Here is a 13619-nt window from a genome sequence, read left to right on the forward strand (position 1 = left end):
TTCTATAAATTCAAATTTCGCATAGATGGCGTCTTTAAACAATACATGTAACCAGTAAAATGAAACCAGTAAAATAAAGTATCGATGACAGAATACCTATCGAATGTAATTTCACTCGCTTCAAGAGATGGCGATATAGTACATTCAAGTGTGCTTCGAAATGGCGATATCGGTTAGAACCTGAGCAAGGTGTTGTTTTATTGTTGATATGTAGACGGTATCAAATTCAGAATGAAATGCAAGTGACAAGTTTTCACGCGTATATAGTTGTAAATTTCCATGATAGAATTTCTCTACTAAAGGGAAAGATGGAGACGTCGACATGTTGAAGAACTAATTTGAAAGCGAGGTAAGAATAATTTACACTCTATATATTGCATAAATCAACGTAGCACAAGATTCTTGACCATGTTTGGACATCTATGCCGGCCGTGTGGTTTATTTCAAAATACGTGACATCGATACATACAATGCACATTCAATAATATGCAATTCGTATGCCACTCGTATACGACTCGTATGCAATTAATTGACCCTTAAGAGTATAATACACCGCGAAATGAATATTACAAATAGTTTTGTTCGAATAATTGTGAAAGTTTGAAAACTGCTAGAACTTGCTTGAATATTTTATTAGTGATATAAGATCGTAATTCGAGAAATCAATAGATATGTATGAAGTTGCCATTAACACATTTCCCGCCAATTTAACACATTTCCCGCCAATTTCACGACGCCATTATTTTTATTTCACATCGACGTAATCGATCTATGAAAATGTTATAAATTATGCATCTATTCAAAATATTTTACGATATATTTACGATATAATTAAATAAATAATGAAAAAATATTATTCAAGAGTGAAAAATAGAATTTTCTATATTTCTCTCTTCGACTTTATATAATATATAATGAAAATATGTGCACTCTGTATGTATAAAAAATGTCAAAATCAATGCATCTTTTTATCATATTTGGTACTTTTCACGAGTTTTTCATTATTATTATTTAATTATCCATTTCACGAAACTTTTTAACTAAATTGCAGAATATTGGTTATAGACGTAGCTGAAACGAGAAGTTTGATATCGATCATCGATCAGCCATGACGAATTTGTTATTAACCGAAAATATCGAGCTATCGAAATTCTCGTTCGAGAGTGAATCGTCAAAATGGTGTCACGACAGTTTGTGCAGTGATGTGTCGTCATAAAAAGAAAGAAAAAAGAGAAGAAAGGGGAAAAAACAAATCTTTACAAAGGTAAAATTAATTCGCTACAACAAACGTTTCTCGATTGTTCTCGTTTTCGATGTTATCGCTTCGGCACATTCTGTGATTCGGTACACGATCGTTTGAAGATGCAAAGGGTTACTTTGTGCTCTCGTCGCGAGTGCTTGCCTCTTATCGACGCTATTTACGCGACATAGCTATATTCCGAGCATTGGAGAGAGACTTTAATAAAAACTGTGCTTCGACAGACATGGAAAGAGAAAGAGAGAAGGAAACAACAGAAAGAAACGACGTTGAAATACAGGTCATTCCGATTAAGCACGCGCGTTTCTGGGGTGCATTAAAACCTGTACCGGCACAAGGTCTCGTTTATTAAAACCGCGCGACCGGAATTGACCTTAATCGTGCGTCTTTTTCGGCCATCTTCGTCGCGATTCCTCGAAACGATTCTACGAACGTCGCACGCGAGGCCACGCGGTTGAATGCGTGCCACGCGTTTGAAAACGCCTCTTTTGTTCGGCTCGCTTTGCGATTTTTAAGCGGAGATAAATTTCTGCTGATTTGTCGGGGAATTTTTGCAGCAACCTTTGTGCATTTGACGTGAGCCACGTTTCGAGAAAATGGATTTCCATGAACTTGAAAAGATCGGAATTAAAATAAGGATTTAATCATTCGATCGGAGGAGAAAATTGGGACAAAAGCATAAACGTGAATGACAAAAATAATGGAAGTGAAGGTATTAGATATTTTACGTATCGTTAATCACAAAAATATCAAATTACAAACGTAGCATTTAAAAATAACGTACGAAGTACGAACGAACCAGTTAAGATAAATGATAAACGCGGCACGCATCACAAAGGGTTAAATGTGATATTCATCAAACACGCACTTCTAACAAACGTTCGGGAACACTTGCGTTGAAATATTTACGTTGAGACAAAAATACTCGGTAAATAACTTATAAACAAATGTTTATAAATAAAAGCTTATTCGAAATACGTTATTTATCCGTATCAAACGCAAACGATTTTTAATATAATCGATATTGCTTCCATTATTTTCAATTAACTACAATCGTTTCTCATTATTTGTCATTCTTCATTTGTTGTGATGACTATGTTTCTCAGAAAGAAAGAAAAAGAAGAATTTAATATTCTGCTACAGCTTTTAGATATTTAAGTCTCATTTTTAACCTTTTTTCTAAACTCTGATCATCTGCAAATCTGAGATTCAAAGCTAGAAATAACAGTGCTGCGCAAACCCTACAAAACAATCCTCACTCCTGTGTTCTGAATAAACCAATCGGTCCATCTTCAATCCTCTAACCCGTTCATTACAAACGTTAACAAGTATTTCTCAAACATTTTTCCCAACCAAGATAACCCAAATCTCTGTTCAACTTCATCCTCCGTCCCATAGAATTAATCCATAAACCTTCGTGTTCGAAATCCCCGTCCATTTCTACGGAATGGAACCGCTCAAACATAGATATATCGTGACCCAGAAATTTTTTGCAACCGAATAGACGCGCGTCTCTCAGGATTTCACCGCGGAAGAAACGCTCTTCTCACAGCCCTTCATCCGCGACCTAAATATCCGAATCGGTTGGAAAGAACCGTTCTTGGAATCGGTGCATTTCAATCCAAAAAAACCATGATGATAACCAATTCTCGCGACGTTCCTTTCCATACGTTTAACGTTTCGCCGTAACGGACCATATATTTGCCATATATATCCCGTTTATTTCGTGGTAATTATGGTCGGACTGTCGGTGAAATTAACCTCTCGCTTCATCACGTTTCAGCTGGCCGCTAATCGACGACAGGAAACCGCATTAAGCTTCGCTCGTCAAAATGTGAATTTCGAAGAGGGAACGTTATTATTATTACGAAGGAAGCAGCAATGCACGAGGAATTTGTTGCTGGATCCGTGTACGATACGATATATAATTTTCCTACTGATGAACCGCATGGCGACGCATCTTCGAGTCGATCGTCCACGTGAGTGCGTATATCATCTTAATATTTCCATATTACATTTACATAAGCTTGTCCAATCAAGGGACTAGAGAAATGACAACTCAAGCGTGTTTCTCTCGTGTCTTTCTTTTCCCGGGCACACGCGTCGCTTCGTTCCACGAAGAAATCGTTGAAATGCGCGACAATTGAGAATCGCCCTTCGAGGCTGCTGCGAGAGAGAGACGAGTCGCCGAGCGAAATACAAAAATAGGCGCCAATCGCGGCTCGAGATGTACACAGGCAGGAAACTATGACCGGATGTTCGGTGGCGCGTGACTCGAATGCGGAGCTTTAAACCGGGGGATACGTTGGATATCGTTAAATATTCCTTTCGATTTAACCGTCCAACCGCTTAAATTTCGCCCCCAAACGTTCGTTCGAGTTGACCAAATCGTTCGAAGTTGAGTCTCGTCGTTCATTGGATTGTAAAATAATTTACGACTTCAAAGTCGATCGGATTGAAATCAGTTTTAACAATACGCTCATTATACATTATTATACTTTGATTAAAAGTACAAAGTATTAATTTTACCAAAAGCGTTTTTAATGATTCTAAAAAAAAAGAAAAAAATCCGAAGCCAGTTAATTTTTACTTCGATTTGGTAATTTCTAACGTTAGAATTGTCCGAATTATTTAAAATTGAACGATTCAATCGTTTGACCGCAATAAAAACGTGATTTTACTCGATTTTATTTATAACTCTCGCGATAATTGATTTCGTTGAGGAGATTATATCGTTTTGTATCATCGATTCTCGGTGAAACACGAATATAATTGATTCGATTAAAAACTTTCGTTATCTCTAAAATTATCAAAAGCAGAAACTGCGTTACGCAATTTGTGACCTCGGCTTCGCATTATTCTTAGCAACTCTGTTTCTTCCCGAACATTTATTTTATTCCCTGCGAAAATAAACGAATTCGGGGAAGCAAAAAGGAATAAATCTTAGACAATTCGCCTTTACCTTCCTCGCTATTGATTCAGACGCGCTTCCGTTTCTCTTGCAATCGCTTCATCCTCCAAATAGAAGAATCGTTTCGATCAGCCAAAATTTAATTAAAAAAATTCCTCGCTTTCGATGTCATTATTGTCAGACTGTCGTTATTCGTTGCTCAACAGCCTTTTCCAGCCTTCGATTTACGAGGTGTAGGAGCTTAATGTGTCGTGAGAGGCTCGCTAATCGATTTCTGCGTCGTACATACAAATAAGCGAGGGAAGAGACTCGAACGATCGAGTTCGAGCGATGCGTATTTGTAACGAAGGTAAATCGGTGTTCGATAGCCGCGGATCAATGCCGCCTTTGTATATTCGTGTATTATTCGTAAAAAAGAACGAGTGGTTACGCGGAACAAGCTCGTTTAGATATAACGCGGCTTTTTCCTCGTCCGTGATTCCCCACCAGGAAGCGCGTTGGATGATTCAAGTGATTGATTCATCGATAAACGGGATTAATCATCCTCTTTCTTTCGAAGTTTAAGATTCAGAGAAAGTGCGATCTTCGATGATCGAGCGATTTGTTAAATGTTATCAGAAGAAGTAACAGGAAATGGAATATATTTTATTGCATCCTTCGTTTATATAAATATTCAAAAATTATTTGTAATATAAAAAGGATATGTGTCTTGATTTCTCTTTATTATTATTCGATTTTTCTTCTCCAAGATGCCATATAATCTTGGATTTCCAAGCAATAAAAAAAATAAATTCGAGGAAACTCGAGACTCATCGAGAGGCAATATGATCTGTTAGAATTTCCCGATTTATCGGTCCATTGTTCTCCAAGTTTTCCGTTATTATCCACCGAGGTTCGTGACACGGTTGCATCCATTACAATCGAATAGTTGGCCCAGTTTCGGCCTCGTTTTAATTAATTTCAATATTTTTGCATTGGTGAATAGAGATGGACGAGCAGAATGTTCGACTCGCGACGAAACAGAATAGTTAAACGCCCGTTTGAAAAGTATTGTAATTCAGAGAACGCGAAGCTTTCACCGATCTTCCTTTCTCACCTTGCTTCTTCGCCCAAGAAGAAAATTTCTATTCGCTTTCGTATGCCTGGCTTTCTTCTGGCCCCCATCCGCGAAAAGCACTTTGGTTTCTCGCGAAACCAAACGAATCCCCTTGGACGAGTCCTTGGATCATGCATGCTTCTTCTTTCCATCGTGCTCGCGGGTAAAAAGTAGACGTCGCTTCCGTCGCTCGAAGCGGTTCGATTCGATCTTGGTGTGGATCTTGTTACAGCTTCCTCACTTTCTTTCCTTTCTCTTCGTGGGAAAAAGGCGTCAGAATTTTTCCTACCATCGTTAATAAATAAAATTAGGGGCAAAATTATCGTCGTTCCTCTCTCGACGATGGTTAAAATTAATTTCGCGTTGAATCGATTGAACGCGTGTCGTTTAATCTCGCTCGCTTATTGAATTTGTTTACGATTATTATTCGCGCTGCGCCAGTTTATTCGAGTAAGTCGATAAAGCTTAACTGTTCGTAACGAAACGTGTAACGTGTCCGGCAACTTTGTTTCCTTTCATCCATATTCAATAAATTTAAATTTTCTTTAATAAGACACTCATTGTGCGTTATTACACAATTGCCACGAGTATTAACGTCTGTAATTGCATCGCAGAAAAGCTGCACAGTCGTAAAACTACTTGAACATTTATCATATAAGAAACTTTTATGTTCATCTTTGTAATAAACATTTTACGACTCTTATGCATATTCTCTGCATTTCTTTCAAACTTTACCTATATAACTTTAATAGTCGTATCTATATACAGTTGGTCCCAAAAGTATCCTGCCTTGTTTCTCACTCAACTTTCTTCTCCAATGAGCTACAGAAAGTAGTTACAGAAATAAAAAAATCTTCATCGTTTTTCTTTTCTTTTCTTTTCCGTTCTCGTCGAAAAAATTTTCCACAAAAATTTTCTATCTTTTTAAAATTCCAAATTTTTCGAGTCAATGGAATCGAGTGGAACTCGCCATCGAACGAGTGCGTCATTTTTCTCTTCCCCTCTCAATTTTTCGCCGACGACGCGCGATCAAACTCGTCCACTTCAGAAGCATCGATTGATTTTATTTCGCCGCCTTGTATAAGCCCGCTAATGCTCGGATGGAATGTTATTGCGAGGCTGTCAACCACCAAGCCTCGAATCGAATTCCAGCCGTGATGAAGCAATAAAGTCGACCGCGCGCGCGTCTGTCTTTCCCCTCTTTGGCGTTACTCGCGTTTCCATAACGCGTGCCCGCCAATTAATTATCGCTCGTGCCGCCATTTATTTGGAAATCGATCGTGAAAATAAATTTTCTTTCTTCCGCCAAGATCCACGAAATGAAAAACATTGTTGTAAATCGAACGTGGTCGTAAATGTGTTTGAATACGATTCTCTTCGTTCATTTTCGAAAATTTTTCTCTTCCGAGAAAACTGTTTTCGTAAAAGAAAGCACGATACGAAAGGATATATTTATTTTCCAGATTATTTTTTCACTTATCTTTTAACGTACGAATAGTAACAATGACTTTTTTTTCTGTCTACATTTATTCCTCGATCTTGATTTATTTCTTCGAACGTAAAAAGAACTCACGTCGTTAAATAAAATAGGAAATTTCCAACCATTCGTTTTCTACAAAAATCCTGTTTGTTTAAAGGAAACATATACTCGTTCCATTATATATATATATATATATATATTTGAAGCGGAGGGAAACGCTCGTAACATTTATTATCCTCGTAAATGAAAATCTTTACGCCCTGGCCTAAATGTACGTGGAAACAACGCCTCTCGAAAATCATAAAAGAGATCTCGAACGGCCGTTGCAATTAGGTCGCTGTCCACTTAACCCTGATCCCTTATCGCGATCCGCTTACGAACATTTCATCTCCCTAATGCCTCTAATTGATTCACTTCCACTCTCGTCTCATCCTTTTTTTCTATTATATCATACGCGCGTCGAACAGTTCTTCCTCGATTCGCTCGACGATAAATCATTCTCGCCACGGTTCGAAACAAAAAAAAGAAGAAGAAGAAGAAGGATCCGTGGAAATCGTCAAGCTCCCCTCGCATAATTAATCGGCGGAGGAGGCACACGGAAAGACTAGTCGCACCACACGCTTCAACGTTACCACCAACCTTCCTCCCCCTCATCCATCTTCATTCGACGCCTCGTTTTTCCACTCCTTCCGTCTCCTTCCCACAACGTTCGCCTCTGTTTCGCCTTCTCCCTTTCTTTTCCCCTCTCCATGGATGGACGCCGTCCCACAATGTCATCATCCCTCCAAAGAGGAGTTAAAGATCCCGTGGCGGGCCGATTTCTTTCTTTCTTTTTTCTCCCCTCCCTCCCTCCTTTCCCCGGAGCGGAAACCGAATCGCGCGGATCAGAAAAACGGCGATGCGTCAATGCCAGATCGCATCAGGGACATCTGGCTTCGTCGTAAACATTCTTGAAACCGTGACGGACGGAGAGAGAAAAAGTGGAGAGAGAGTGATAGGGGAAGGAAGGAAAGAGGTGGGAGGGAGTAGGTAGGCCGGGGAAACGAGGGGGGAGGAGCAAAGTGCGGAACGAATGGAAACAAAAAAGGGGAAAAAGAGGGACTTGGAAGGAAAACGGGAGGGAGGAGGGTGGATAAGAGAGGTGCACTTAACAACGCTCGAGATGAACCAATTCTCACCCAGTGACGTGATCCGTTCCCGTGAACTCTGAACCAATGAAACTCTCTGGGCCAATGAATCAGCCAACGTTTATAGAAACCATAAATATATATATATATCTCGAAAATCGAATCTTTTCATCGTGCATGTGAAACGAGTTTGCTCGCTTTTTTCTCGGCCAAGGAAAAATTATACTTTATTCTAATCGATGATTCTGTAGGCTGAAAAAGTCAAGGGAGAACTCGTTTCAGGGGAGAAATTTCGCGAAAGGGGGAGAGGATATTTGTCGAGAAAGTGGAGCTTCGTTTCGTCCTCGTCGCGCGCTTCATGGATCACGTCGCCTCAAATATAACCCGCCTCTATGGAATCCTAAAAGTATCGCCGTGAATCATCATCGTACTCATCCGAGCGAATAACGCGTGTAACGCGCGTGTGGCCGGGTTTGCACGCTTAATTTTAATTGTAATAATTTTTCAATCGGAGACGATATATCTCGAAAGACAAATTATTACATAAAAGGATTATTCTAGACTCTTATTTTTAAAAGAAAAGCAATTTCGATTCCTCGAAATTTTCCAGAAAGGAAAATTTGAGAAAGGTGTTGGAAAGGATCTCGAAATCGTTCGGTTCCGATCTCCTCCACGCACGCCGCTTGGATTCTTAAACGTCCGCGTCGGTCGCGTTGAATACTAAAGATTGCCGCATCCGCCGCGTTTCCCTTTAAATTCACGCGTATTCATTCGGGGGGAGGGGAGGGGGAGGCTTTGTTTCGTGCAACGCCTGTGCACGCCCTCCCTCTCGAATGAATACGCGAATTCCTTTTCACTCGCGTGCACACGCGAGACGACGATGATGATGATGATGGTGATGATGATGGTGCACGTGAGTATTTCCACCGTTGCATCCACGCGCGTCCGTTGCAACCTCGTGAATCGAGTCTACGACGAGGCGACCCCACCTTTCCGCAAACTCTATTCATTTATCCGTTGCGACTCGAAGAAGTGGCGCGACTTTGCCGGAACCATTCACCGGTTTCTCCCGCAAATTTTGCACTCCGCTGCTCGATTACGTCACGAGGCGAAATTTACGCCTTTGAGATTGAAATAGCCAGGTTGCAAACATTCTACGACGAACGCGTTCTCCGATGAAGTTATGAACCGTTGTTGAGTTGATGATGGATCGTTCGCGTTGCAAAGAAAGGTGCAAGAAATTTAAAAATTCGTATCATTCGTTAATCGAGAAGGATAAAAGCTTCCTTGTTCATCAGATTTTTCTATATGTATCTTTATATATATTACGAGAAAATATCCGATCCACGGATATTTTTTCGACATCAACGTTACGTCTCGAGGCAAGAGTGGAGAATTGTAAAACGGCGTAGGCGAGTGGCGTGCTCGAGCAAAATCGATCGCGTAATCACGAAAGCGAAAGATGTTTCCCCAACCCCGCCATCCAATCCCTAATGACGTAATTAGAGATGAGTTATTCGCGACCGCACCGCAAACGCGCAAACGCCTATTTCCTTTCCCTTTGTGCGATGTCATTGCCAGAGAAATTGTATATCTTTAGCCGCAATTACGGCCTATTATCGCTGTATCGGTTACGTGGGTGTAATTCTTTTTCCACGCTTACGCGTCAAATCTTTCAAGGGAGAATTTTCTGTGTAACGAAATTAATAAAAAAAAGGGACTACGCCTAGTTCGAAGTGAACTTTTCATTAATCCCAAATAAGTTAGGAAGTTAGCTAGTAAATTCATTGAATGAGAGGGAGAAAGGGAAAGGAGCTTCGCGTGTCTCGATTCTCCATCTCTTCCACCAATCATACGCGTCTTGGCAGCCTTCTACTTCGTCGCCAACAATATCGTTCCTCTGGAGGAGCATCCTCTTGGCGATGGCCCTTGGTATAAGAACGACTTCTTTGTGTTATCTGTATTCGAGAGTCTGGAACCGATCTTGTTTTTGGAATTTGGAAAATACTTGAACCTATCAACAATATGTATAATCAATTACTCCTCTATTATATTATTATAACATTCGTTGCATCAAACCATGAACCATTATCGTTGCAAGAATAATTTCTTCCATCCGAGGAACATCCGAATAAAACGTTTAATTATTTATTATTAATTCGAACGTACGCGTACATCTCTTCCATCGTCCTCGTCGTGATATGATAACATTCGTTGCATCAAACCATGAATTTAAGTATCGTTGCAAGAATAATTTCTTCCATCCGAGGAACATCCGAATAAAACGTTTAATTATTTATTATTAATTCGTATACGTACATCTCTTCCATCGTCTTCATCGTGATATGATAACATTCGTTGCATCAAACCATGAATTTAAGTATCGTTGCAATAAGTTCATAAAAATAATTTCTTCTATCCGAGGAACATCTGAATAAAACGTTTAATTATTTATTATTAATTCGAACGTACATGTACATCTCTTCCATCGTCGTCGTCGTGATATGATAACATTCGTTGCATCAAACCATGAATTTAAGTATCGTTGCAAGAATAATTTCTTCCATCCGAGGAACATCCGAATAAAACGTTTAATTATTTATTATTAATTCGTATACGTACATCTCTTCCATCGTCTTCATCGTGATATGATAACATTCGTTGCATCAAACCATGAATTTAAGTATCGTTGCAATAAGTTCATAAAAATAATTTCTTCTATCCGAGGAACATCTGAATAAAACGTTTAATTATTTATTATTAATTCGAACGTACGCGTACATCTCTTCCATCGTCCTCGTCGTGATATGATAACATTCGTTGCATCAAACCATGAATTTAAGTATCGTTGCAAGAATAATTTCTTCCATCCGAGGAACATCCGAATAAAACGTTTAATTATTTATTATTAATTCGTATACGTACATCTCTTCCATCGTCTTCATCGTGATATGATAACATTCGTTGCATCAAACCATGAATTTAAGTATCGTTGCAATAAGTTCATAAAAATAATTTCTTCTATCCGAGGAACATCTGAATAAAACGTTTAATTATTTATTATTAATTCGAACGTACATGTACATCTCTTCCATCGTCGTCGTCGTGATATGATAACATTCGTTGCATCAAACCATGAATTTAAGTATCGTTGCAAGAATAATTTCTTCCATCCGAGGAACATCCGAATAAAACGTTTAATTATTTATTATTAATTCGAACGTACATCTCTTCTATCCTCCTCGTCGTGATAAGATAACATTCGTTACATCGAACCATGAATTTAAGTATCGTTGCAAGAATAATTTCTTCCATCCGAGGAACATCCGAATAAAACGTTTAATTATTTATTATTAATTCGTATACGTATATGTACATCTCTTCCATCGTCTTCATCGTGATATGATAACATTCGTTGCATCAAACCATGAATTTAAGTATCGTTGCAATAAGTTCATAAAAATAATTTCTTCTATCCGAGGAACATCTGAATAAAACGTTTAATTATTTATTATTAATTCGAACGTACGCGTACATCTCTTCCATCGTCTTCATCGTGATATGATAACATTCGTTGCATCAAACCATGAATTTAAGTATCGTTTCAAGAAATTCGCAAAGATAATTTCTTCCAACATCCGAATAAAACGTTTAATTATTTATTATTAATTCGAACGTACACGTACATCTCATCCTCCTCGTTTCTCATCTCATCCAATTTTTTTCTCCTCTCGTCTCGAACGAGCGAGTGACTCGTCGATACTCGCATTATCTCCCCGGCCGTGCATATTGTCCCCGGGCCGAGACAGCTTCGAACTTGTCCCGAATAACGTCCCAGACGTGTCCGCGGTTTGCGCGGTGGTTCTCATCCTCGCCTCCGGTGGTGGCGAGATTTTTTATCGAGCCCGGAAATTCGTGGATCCAAATGCGAACGCGCACGCACCCCCCGCGTGTCTGGGATCGAAAATACGGCCGTGGGTAATATCGCGGAAGCGGCAGCGGAGCTTCAAACTCCGTGAGCTTTACGATCTCGGCCACGGGCAAAGCGGCTTATTTTAGACCGTCGCCGTCTCTCGTAATGCTTTTAAAACGCGTTGCGCATAATGTCCCGGCTGTAATTCCATTTTCACAGCCACCAGTGGCTCTCAGTTCATTTCCTTTTTTCCCCCGATTGTCGTTCAGATTCGGGGGGACGGGTTTCAGCGCTCAATTTCGAGGAAAATTTCGATGATTCGTCCTTTTGCGTTGCTACGTATTCTTCGAGAAAATTTGTTTAACAATTTTTCGTAGATTTGTGTCGAATTAATTGTAACGAAAGAAAAAAATTTCCTCTAAAATTGTAAAGAGACGAAATCTTTTACATTTGCACCGTTCAGAATCGTTTTCGATAGGAAATTTCACTCTTTTACGACCTCTTCCCGTCTATGAAACGTCTTGGAAATTCAATTACGAATTTCCCCTTACGAGAAATTACGGATATTTCAGGGGAGAAAATTCGCGGTGTATTTAACGCGAGAGGGGAGACAGAGAGAGAGAAAGGCAAACGAGTTTTACCCTCCCCTCCCAGCTTGATGAATGAAGAAAATTGCGACTGCAGTTGCCACGCCACGGATTTTCTAACCGTCCAAATTCGCCGAACATCCGAGAAATCTAATTTAGAATCTTCGCGATAGTTCTTCCGAGAAATAATTTGGTTTAAAACGTTTTTCACTTATTAACGAAAGGTTTGCAGGATTATTTACGATCTCCCTTTTTAACACTCTAGTTTTACAGACGTATTTCTTCGCGATACCATTTCCCTCTCTCTCTATCTCCCTCCACGATTCACCCTTCAAAGTGGAAAGTTTCAACGTTAGTTCCAAGTGGCTCGAATGTCTCTGACAATCTCGTTTTTCCTTTATCGGGACGTGTCAACCATCGCCGCTTTTCCAAGACCATCGGTGTATTGTATTTCGAATACAACGTCTCGAGCAATGCCCGTGACAGGTTTGACGCGGTCGTTTCGGCGCCTAGAAGAGGTTCTCACCGCGGAATCCCGGACACCCCTTATTTTCTCATTTACAGTCTGTCACCCAGCCAATAATCTCGATATCGTTCCAACCGATCTCCCAAATGTTTCTGACACCCTTCTCCTCCTCGATTCTTACCATTGCGCGCCCTTCTCCTCTTCCTTCCGTTACATCCCGGATGCTTAAATGATTCGCGTCGTTTCCATCTTTGAAAATATATAACCTTCTTTCCACATGATTTTTTATACAACAAGTTTCGAATCGAGTTTCAAAAAAATCTCTCTTCGTAACTTTCCTTCTAACGTTAATTTACATTCTTTGAAATTATTCTCAAATCGTAAACGATGTAGGAATAGAATCGAATTTACTGGGAAAGTTTATTTCGACAAAACTGGGCGCCAAAACGTTTCCATCTTTGAAAATATATAATCTTCTTTCCACATGATTTTTTATACAAGTTTCGAATCGAGTTTCAAAAAAATCTCTCTTCGTAACTTTCCTTCTAACGTTAATTTACATGCTTTGAAATTATTCTCAACGCTTCTGAAATAATTCGCAAACGACGTAGGAATAGCAGTATCGAGTTTACTAGGAAAGTTTATTTCGACAAAACTGGGCGCCAAAACGTTTCCATCTTTGAAAATATATAACCTTCTTCCCACATGATTTTTTGTACAACAAGTACAAGTTTTTGTACAATTTTTTGTACAAGTTTTGAATCGAATTTCCACGAGTTTC

At 39.5% G+C, this 13619-nt stretch overlaps 1 protein-coding gene across 2 annotated transcripts in view; it reads left to right on the forward strand.

Annotated features, from left to right (window-relative positions):
- The first annotated feature begins 3041 nt into the window (after positions 1–3041).
- The window catches only part of LOC408826 (dystroglycan), a 97409-nt gene continuing 86831 nt past the window's right edge, over positions 3042–13619 (forward strand). Inside the window, exon 1 of one of the 2 annotated variants that reach the window (XM_026440550.1) lies at positions 3042–3241. The gene's annotated coding sequence lies outside the window, so the exon portion shown is untranslated. The remainder of the gene's footprint in view (positions 3242–13619) is intronic. The other variant, XM_026440551.1, reaches the window with a different exon arrangement.

This window comes from Apis mellifera, linkage group LG5 (genome assembly GCF_003254395.2).
Source record: "Apis mellifera strain DH4 linkage group LG5, Amel_HAv3.1, whole genome shotgun sequence".
NCBI lineage: Eukaryota > Metazoa > Arthropoda > Insecta > Hymenoptera > Apidae > Apis > Apis mellifera.